Source organism: Corvus brachyrhynchos, unplaced genomic scaffold (assembly GCF_000691975.1).
Source record: "Corvus brachyrhynchos isolate BGI_N302 unplaced genomic scaffold, ASM69197v1 scaffold91, whole genome shotgun sequence".
Classification (NCBI taxonomy): domain Eukaryota; kingdom Metazoa; phylum Chordata; class Aves; order Passeriformes; family Corvidae; genus Corvus; species Corvus brachyrhynchos.
Genome location: NW_008236442.1, coordinates 2710798 through 2721238, shown reverse-complemented (window position 1 = coordinate 2721238; position 10441 = coordinate 2710798). Strand labels below are relative to the sequence as shown.

Sequence of the window (10441 nt, the reverse complement as noted above, 5' to 3'; positions counted from 1 at the left end):
TCTCTTAAAACTGCCACTAACCTATAGCAGTATTTTCTCACCCTCCTCTTCCCTCCCTTTAGGCAAAATGGTACCTCAAAGGCTCCTAGTTTTACGCAATGCTCTCTAAGCCTCCTCTTCCCCAACTCCACACTCCCAAAATAGAGAGCTACATCTGCCCCTATTTTTGTCTCTTCCTAAAAAGTTTATTGAAATTTTTGCTTTACAGTATGTTTCAAAACTGCAGAAGGAATGACAGAAAACAGTAAAAACTTTACAGCACATCCCCTTCTCCCCCACTTCACACCCTATAATCTCTGTAATTAGAAAGAAATTGCATTGCTTTTTGTTTTTCTCAGGCTTTCCAGAATAATTCAACTTTCAGCAAAGAACATATCTGGAAATACATTTATGTCCTAAACATAGAAATAAAAATTTTCTAATGAAAGTTAAGTTGCACTCTTACCTACAGCATTCCCTACTGTGAAGGTTACTGTTTAAAAATTCTGATTATAATGCACCATCTGCTTGGCTTCTTTACACTCGCTTTATTCTTTATTGTGTGCTGTAATTAATGAGGCTTTCTGTATTATTACCATAATAGCTGATGTTTTTCTTTATAAATGAGAAGCAATAGCTCCCTGATGAAAATTTCAGCTTACTTCAACAAATGAGAGGAATTGCCTTAAGACTGGATGGTTGTTCAGGTGTCATTGCAGTAGCAAAAGTCTCAGCAATACTGCAGCCACAGTGCTTTGAAACATTGTGACCATGAAGTGATAGAGGAGCTGGATGAAGTTAGGATGGCAACCTTGTCTGTAAAGGACAGCTGTCCTATGTGACTACTGTACGCTTTAGCAGATAAGGAAAGAAATGAGACAAAATAATTTAACATCAAATTTCTCTGTGAGTTTTTGCTTCATCTTTGTTCCATGGCTATGAAGTACATCACAAAGATAAGGCTGATGCCTTTTGGCTAGGAGGACAATTTCTATGTGATCCTGCTGCCTCCTTTGTGGTTTTTTTTCTTGAAATTGCAGAGCATCTTATCTTCATGGAGAATGATGGAGTTTTTAGATGTACAAACCCAGCATTCTTCACAAAACGAGCAGAAATTGCATGACAAACAGGCCCTCTGGTTCGATTCCACATAGACAAGGGAGCAAAATTCTACACAACATGAACCAATCCCTGGCTTTCAGTTCCCAGATAAGCATGACGTCCTAAAAGGTCCTTTCTGTGGATTTTGACTTTGTCTCTTTTCTTCAATTTTCAATAAACAGCTCTCACTCTGCAGACCACAGCTGTACCTATAAGACTTGTGAACTTGCCATTTAGTATTACCTAAAGCCTAAGAGATAATCAGCTGAGGTTGAAATGACCTCTGATAGTCACCTTTCAAACACTTAACAGCCTACCTTCAAAAACACATTTCTCCATCTGCTCATCAAGAAAAATGATTTCTGATGGTCTGTACTCACCGTTCCTTCAGGACTGATTTTCTCATTTGGGCAGAATTATTATGGAGCTATTTTCACTCTCTGAACCTCTCTCAGGTTATTAAGACAGACCTGTTCAGTCTGACAGCACAAATGCAACAGGGCATGACTGGGCTACGTTAACAATTCTACGCAATTTGATCTCTGCTATATGCAATTAATCTGTAGATGCCCATAAGAAATTCCTGGAATACGAGGTATACTGAAACTACCTCACCATTTTGAAGAAGCTGGAGGAAACCTGAGGAATCAGGAAGGGAAGTATTGCAAAATCCCTAATGTCACAAAAACCAGCAGAAGAAAGATCTTAAGTAGTATTTAGCATACATTTTAATATAAATCTTCTATCAGTAAAGGCCTCCACTAAATATATATATATATGCACACACACATATATATGCATGCACCTACACATACATATATGTACATGTATCTTCTGTGCTTTAAATGGTGCAAGAAATATTTGACTTATCACTTCCACTGGCCTCCGAAGAATGAGACACTTCTGCAGGATATAGTGGTGACAAGTTTGCATTAGGCACAGTGCCACAGCTGAAGTCCATGCTTCTGATGTAAGACAGCATGAACTGAACTGCTAGTTTCAATGACAGGTTAAAATAAAAAGTCATTGCTACTCTCCAGAAACTCTGGACAAGAGATGAATCCCTTCTCAAGACTATTCATTGTCTGCTTATTGACTGGAGCTCATATTTTTATGCTGCATCACAAGATCATACTTAGCATTAAAGCTAAGTGATTAATTCATAACAATTACTGCCTAATAAAGTCTTCTCTTCTTCACAGAAGACTGATGTATTTTGCAAATTCCTCAGTTATTTGTTGTTCTGAAGTAATGAATTAATTGCAATAATTTTCCTTTTATAGGGTGGCAATAGTCGTGTTTTCAGTTGAAACATGGCATGTGTCATACCAGGCATACATTACTGTTTTTCTTTCCTAGCTGGCAATATTAGATGCAATTATTGAATGAAACACGCACAAACTCTTACACAGACATAAATTTCATTGGAATTTGGGGGAGTATTCACTGGCAATATTAAAATTCTTTTAAATTCTTTCAGTTATAAATAAGACTTCACTACTTGAGCATTCCTACATTATGCACTTGCATAAATGTCTGCAGGATAATTAGTAGTGAAGTTCACTCCTTTGTAGAGAACCGAACCATGGGCCACAGACACTGTAAAAACTGTGCTCCCAGAAACCAGCAGACATAAGAAAGCTTACTCTCAGCATTTATCCCTTCAAACTCTGCTACTTTTCATGAATCCTACTCTGAATTCCATCAAGTAAGCCACACGTAGCCTTGAGTAACAAAGGGATTCATTTCAGTATATAGCTCAACGCTCATTATATACGTTAAAAGTCTAAGGAAGCTAAATCCAAAGTGAATAAATAGTGAATTGCTCAGAATACTACACTTAAGATGCACGTTACCTCAAACATAAAATCATCCCAGCCATTAAATGAGCTGTCCATGTAGATTTTCTGTTGTTTCCCTGAATTTTTATTACAGTACACAGGATTTTGATCCTAAATGATTCTCAAAACAAATCACAGACCTCCTTTGGCAGTTGTTGTTAATGAACTGGTCTTCACCGGTTTTCTAAAGAAGAAATTCAGCATTTTCTGAAGCGCAGACTGGTAGCATAAAAATACCTTTTGGGGTAGAATTTTGATTGTGGATTTGCTTGTATGCACTAAAACATTTCCAACATTCCTAGAGAAACAAAATCATCAAAACACATTTATTAAGGACAAACAATATAGATAGCAGAAGCTATAACTGACGGTGCTAAATTTAACAGCTAAGCTTGCAAATGCTACTTTACTAAATCAGATGGATACTAGAACTTGTTGTTTGGAAAAATTTAATTCCAATTTCTTTTGTGAGGCAGAATGCAGAAGAAGAATTTTTTTAGGCTCTGCTACAGCCAAGCTGATGGCTAAAGCATTCCCATTTTGATCTGTAAAACAAGTGCATATTAATTAAAAATACAGTAATTCCAACATACTTTTGTAGAAGCTAGTAAAGGAATGGGCCATGGGGAAGTTCTTTTTGATTCCTCCTAGCTCTACTAATAGAAAAAACCTTTATATTATTATTTCCCAAAGCATAAAAAACTGTAGTGTATGTGTGTATACACACACAAGACTTGAAGTTGAGATAATCTATGTCCATATCCAAGAGTTGATAAAGATAGTTAACTGTATGTATATTTTTTATTACACATTGTAACAATCTTCATAAGCAAAACATTTTGGAGTTATTCTGCTTACAGGCTAAAGAAAGTTTTACAGAAATGAAGTCAATAAATTATATGGCTTCTTTTACTGAATAAAATGCATCTATATAGAAAGCAACCATGAGGCTTTACCTTCCCTACTCATCTGTTCATATAGATACCGTTTCCTGAGGATACAGACTCTGCTCTTTGCCCATTTTCTCTTTGAGTTTCCATAAAATTTGCAAACACCATTCAAAGAGCAAATACTAATGCAGCTGATTTACAAACCTCTGTATAGGGGAGATGATGCTTGCAAATGTAGTAGGAATTCTGTTAAAGTATTTAGGCTGTATGGTCAGGAAATTATTTACAGTCCACCATGGGTATGATCAGTTCTTAGTCAATTATATTCAGTGTTTTCATCAGATTCCTAAAGGCTCCCTGTATGTAATTTGAAGGGATCTAAGAAAGAGTCACTGTCTGTTTGTTCTACTCCAGTAACTGACATTTTGACTACATTTTCATGTCTGAAGAATTGACACATTAGCTGGTAATTGATACATTAACTAGCAAAAGAGACACCTGGAAGCACCCCTTGCCAGTACCATATGCAGGAAGATTGCTATTTACTGGTAGTTTTATTCTAAAGGGAACAGATTACAAAACAAATCAGCACAGTCTGTGTGATTGCATTTGTAGATATTCTCCTTCTTCTCACAGCTGGTCTGAGAGGTAACACCATACAACACAAGAAAACCAGAAAAAATTTACAAACTTTGGCCTTTTTATATAGAGGCACTGAGATCTTTTCAAAGCACTGGTGATGAAGTCTGCTTGCTGTTGTGACTGAGGACAGCCCAGCTCCATCAGCTGTAACTGCTCTTGCCACCAGCTAAGGTAAAAAAACCTCCTTTATTTTACACACTTGTAAATGTCCAAATATGCTGTCTAGACAACAAAGCAGTGAGCATATGCACCAAATGCCATAGTAACTGTTGTCATCCTGCTTTATGTTTAGGCAGTTCAGTTTCCTCTGGTGGTGTATTCAGGTTTTGTTACAAGCTTTTTCACACAGTGCTGCACTTCTTTGTTAGGCTCCTCAGAAAGGTTATGGTTTTTATAAACTTCCATGATCACTGAACCGCTTGCTGGTGTCCAACCAATTGCAGTGAAAGTGAAACCTGCCTCCATGACAAAAGATTTCATTGAAATAGGAAAACACAGCAAGCAATCTACAAAATCCACAGAAATAGTACCCCATGACCCCAAACTAGGTAGCATAGTAAGCTACGTTTAGATCAATACTTCATTTGGCAGAAAAATCAATTTCCCTGCCTCTGCAATCCATAAAATTCATCAGGAAAAAATTACCCCTCACATATTAGCAGCCCTTTCACCTTAATGGTTTTGAAATTAATTACAATAGACAATTTCAAACCCTGTAACAGGTTGGGGCAACATGCTATAAGGTATTTCACAACTTGTGGATTAAAACATGGATTAGATGTGATGGGAACACCTATAGCTTTCCTGACTTGCCCAGCCTGCCTTTGGTAGGGGCAAACACTGCGTTTTTAGCTACAGCCTTCAACAGTCTCAAGCAGTAACCAGGTTTCATCCCTGGAAAATGCTCACCTGTTTGCAGATACTGTGCAGAATACACACAACCCCATAAAACAAAGCTTTTTCTCTCAACATCCAAGTAATTTCTCTAACGGTGGTGACATCTTGCCTTTATTCTTCCACATGGGAATGGCAGCCCTCCTGGGAAAGGGTTAAAGAGCTTTACTGCATGGCACAGGTGGAGTTCACAGATTCCTATCAGTCAGCATGGTGGATATGGAGGTTTCACATTTGACTGCCTCGGCAAACTTCATCTGGAAACTTTCCTGTACACTCTGGAGAGCTTGCTGATAGGAATGTTTCTAAATATAATGGCTTGCTGCTAAATATGTTTTTAAATACAAATGTACAGAAGATTATCGATCTAGTCAAGATTTTGCTTCATATTTAATAAATCTAATTTATTTTTAGAATGTTTTTCTACATAATAAACTGCTCAGCAGACACAACAGAGCCTGTCTTTTCATTATGTCACTGTTTTGCTGCTACTCTAACCTCCATTCCTTCCCCCAAGTAAATTTAGCTTTATTTTTTAAGACTGTTAGACATTTCTTTCCTGAATTTAGATTCACTGTATTTTTTAGAGACTTCAAAGTCTTTGTGATGATATAGTGACATCTTACCAAAGAGGTCCAGCCTTTGAGAGGTTGTTTTCTTCCACTGTATCCCACAGCTCAGATCTTTACACTTTTTGTATTCACAGTCCTGTATCGTCTCTGACAGAAGTTCAATAAAATTGTCCTTCTACCCGCAATATCAGGGTTCTCAGCGTTGTTGGAACTGAGTGTTATAGACCTACAGTCTATCTCTGCTGAGAAACCTGAACTCCCCTGTCTGCCTCATTATACAGCAGGCCACTGGAAAGAGGTAGCAGTAGCTCTCCTGTAAACTGATGCATCACTTCTATTGTTTTCAGCCTATCAGTTTATGTCATCATTTCTGAAAGTTTTGTTTTTACAAAGTCAGGTGGTTAGATAGCAAAAAAAGTGGAGCATTGGTGTTGCTATTGCTACCCTCTTGCTATACATCTTTTTAAAATTCCTTATTCCACTATTTTTCTCTTTATTTCTACATAATATTATTTAAAGTCTTCCTGGTTTTAGACACTTTTCACTTTTCAAGTCAAAGTTATCACACAGTGTTAAAATGCATCACCCTGGCTTCCCACAGAATTGAGCAGAACATGCAAAGACTGTTTTAAGGCTTCACTTGGTTCCTTCATTCTGAGCCAGACACAAGTTCCACTATGTACAGCAGAGGTGCAGACAATTTGAAAATGAAAAGGGCAAGCTGATATTTACATACACAGCCTAGTGATGCAGCAGTACACAGAGCTCCTGTGTTACTGCAGACAGCGCAACCAGGACATTTGATCCTACCTAGTCAAAACCACTCTATCCTGCTTCCTTCCAGGATACGTTCCAGTATATTTCAAAAATGTTTTCATGAATGGAAATTTTGTGGCCATATGTAATGACTGAACTTGGTGACCTAGGAGGCAAATTTACAATTCTAATACACTGGTTTTCCTTCCTTATTTTCACCCTTCCTTTTAGACCCAAACATTGTTATTTTAATCCATTGTTACCCTTCCTCCACCCACTGGTGTATTTGCCACTTACCACACATTTTTCTTTTTTGTTTAACATTTGAACAGAGAAAGGGAATGAGAAATAGCAAAGGACTGACAGAGCATCATAGTCTGAGAGGTGCTTGTGCATCAGGACCCACGCTCTGCAGTGACACTGTCAGACTCACCCTATGATCTTGTTTCCTGTTCCTCAGCCACCTACACTGGGACTGTTCTACTGAGTTTGCTGCAGCTTTATTACCCTCACTTGTTATTCTTGGGAACACTGTGTGTGGGGTATCTTTCAAATAAACTTATTTATTATAAACTTATTCCCTATGAAATCTGTGTGAATATGAAGCTCAAGTTCTGTGGTTAACCTAAGAATAATATGGAGATGAGGAAGTGCCTTTCAGCCCACTGGTTCCAGTACTCTGAAATGAAACTACAACCCATCAACACCCAGCTAGAGCAACACATTATAAAATTAAAAAAAAAAAAAATTTTTGGGAGGTAATCTGCACAGATAAGAAAATGAATATACAATGTCACTGCAAAAACACTTAAAATTGTGCTTTACCTGTGATAAGGTGATTTTTTTTTGTCTTTAAATGTTTTCACTTGAACACTACCAACCATTTAGCCTTAAGGGTAACTTCTAAAGAGGTATAAACTTTACACAATGTTCTTTTTTAAACTTAATTGCAAAACCATTACCAGTTGTTTTGCATTAAGTAGACCACTGCTAAAAACTTAGCTACAATCTAGCCTTTTGTGCATCCTGGGGAAGGTAGAACAGAAGCACACTCAAATGCTGCATATCCATGAGAGATACAGGGAGGAATGTCTGGAAATCTAGAAGCAATGACCTTTGAAACCAGCCTCTCCCTCTATCCTTTTTCATTTTGCACTTTGCTTCCCTCCCCTCCTCATTTATGAGGATGGTGTGTTGAGAATACTCCTTAGCTGTTCCCGGATTCCTGCATTTCAAGCGTGTTCCCCAACAATAATTCATAATTTGTCCCTCCTCTCACACACCAACATATCCCGTACCTCATGATCCAAGAATTCTGGCTCTTGCTTGCTCTAATTTCGTCAGAGACCTGTTTCATCTAAATTTTCTTTGGTTTACACATACATAGAAGGAAACTGGATGTGAAAATTATGAATCTCTCTATCTTTTCTCCTCATACTTTAAAGGTCAGCTATGTTCTGCAATAGATACAAAAAAAAAAAAAAATCATGTCTTGGTGACTACTACACACTGTGCATTTGCACAGTGGTTTTCCACTAAATCTAAACAATAAAAATATAGTAAAGTAGGTCCTGCATTATTTATATTAAGCAGTGAAAATGCTCCTCATAGCATTAAATGATAGCCTTGCATGCAATTCACAGACATTATCTGAAAGCTTATATACCTGCTATATATACAAACCTAATGCAGACAGCCATAATAGTCTGTATGAATAGGGAACGCTGTACTTATTGAACCACAGGCATGAAACTAAAAATGAAATTATAGTTCCTCCATCATAATACCCAAGTCAGTATATAATAATCTGAAAGAACAAGCACACAGTAATACCTGGGTTAATACGGGGTACCATACATTATTGCTCAATGCTATCAAAAACTAGCATCTCCAGATTCTTTATTGAAACATATTACATTACTTAAATTGTCATGACAAAGACAAAAGTGTTCAATTTCAGACTTTTCTAGCACCTCAGTTTTTATGGAATTGCAGATTTTTTTTCTAATAGATGTATAATTTATTTGCTGATTAAGTACCAATAAAGGATTTGTTTGGTCCTGATTTTTTAAAAAACACATTTGGGAGTGTAAGATCTAAGCCCTGCAATGAGCATTCTCCTTTGTTCCCACTCACATCCTGGAGTAGAAGATGTGGATTTAAGTGTTTATCCAACTATTTCATCATAAACCACTGAATAAATAATGTTCAGCATAAATAATGCCTCCATATAATGCTAACTCTGCATGCTTCAATATAGGTGAATTTCACATGAACTGTTGTAAAATTGCAAGCGTATCTCATCCACCGCTAAATTTTAGCAATTTTTTTTCAAACCATGATTGTAAATTGACCATTTGTGTGAGCTATTTGGTTAACTCTCTGTTACTCATAGGTGGGTTACCCAAAGTGTGCACTAACAAGAAACAGATGAGGAAATGCTCAGCTGGGGCACACATAGAGACTGTAAGCGCAAAGGCCAGGCCATCTCACTGTTGAGTTTGCTTCAGATTGTAGACATGGTACACCTGTATCAACACCAGCCCTTAAGTCATTGCTGATAGATGGAACAATGTTCTCAAATCCGACTTCTGGGACTCTCTTTCATGAAACCTCTGCTCAGACTTGGAACTCATGTTAGATTTGAAGTCCACGTGATGGACATAAAGCTACCACGGCTCTGCTCTTCTGCTCCATCCCCCAAGTAGGCCTGAATTCAGTGTCTCAGGTTTGGCATTAACTAAAAGGTTTCACAGAATCATTTAGGTTGGAACAGACCACTGAGATACTCAAGTCCAACCTGTGACCAATCACCACCTTGTTAAATAGACCACGGCACCAAATGCTACACCCAGGCCTTTGTTAAAAACCTCCAGGGATGATGACTCCACCACTTCCCTGGGAAGCTGACTGTAATGCCTGACAACCCTTTCTGTGAAAACGTTCTTCCTAATGTTCAACCTGGCATTGACACATTTCACCTGTGGATGAAGAACAGAGGCATTTTATGCAATTCAGATTAAAGTGCCTATGAAAAATCAGCTGGATTCCAGCAGGCCTTATTAGGGTTTATTAGCTTGGGTTAATTTGATATGTCCTAATAAAAACCAAAAGAACTTTTAGTCATGAAAAAAGAAGTCAGAAGGCAATACAGCCTCCAGCAGTTCCAGGCTGTCACCTCCCACTCCCCAGCCCCTCCACTCATTGCCGCCTGCATTGCTCCCAGGCCCCGTCTTCTCCACAGAGCCTTTTCCTGCTCTGGTCATCGCACTGGGCCCCAGTCCCAAACCCGGCCGTGCTGGGCACAGTCATCTCAAACACAGAATAGGTCAGGCGCGAAGGGACCACAGTGGCTCCTCTGGTCCAACCTCCCTGCTCAAGCAGAGTCATCCCAGAGCACATGGCACACGATTGTGTTCAGCTTTGGAGTATCTCCAGTGAGGGAGACTCCACACCCTGTCTGGGCAATTTGTTCCCGTGGTCGGTCACTGCACAGCAAAGTAGTTCTTCATGTTCAGGCAGAATTTCTGGGCACCAGTTTCTGTCCATTGCCTCTTGTCCTATCGCTGGCCACCACAGAGCAGTGCCCGGTCCACCTTCTTGAAATCGAGACTTTAGACACCTGTACACATTAACGAAGTCCACTCTCAGTCGTCTCTTCTCGAGGCTAAACACGCACAACTCCCCCGGCCTTTCCCCGTCAGAGAGATAACGCACCTTCTCTCACCCGGGCCGGTACCCCTCACCACGGCGCCGACACCCCTGG

At 38.8% G+C, this 10441-nt stretch overlaps 1 long non-coding RNA gene across 1 annotated transcript; it reads right to left on the bottom strand.

Moving 5' to 3' along the window:
• Positions 1-8557: 8557 nt before the first annotated feature.
• LOC108449866 lies at positions 8558-10441 on the bottom strand. The gene is made up of 2 exons (XR_001866158.1): positions 10393-10441; positions 8558-10297 (listed from the first exon to the last, which is right to left on the bottom strand). It is a non-coding gene; the product is annotated as an uncharacterized LOC108449866 (long non-coding RNA).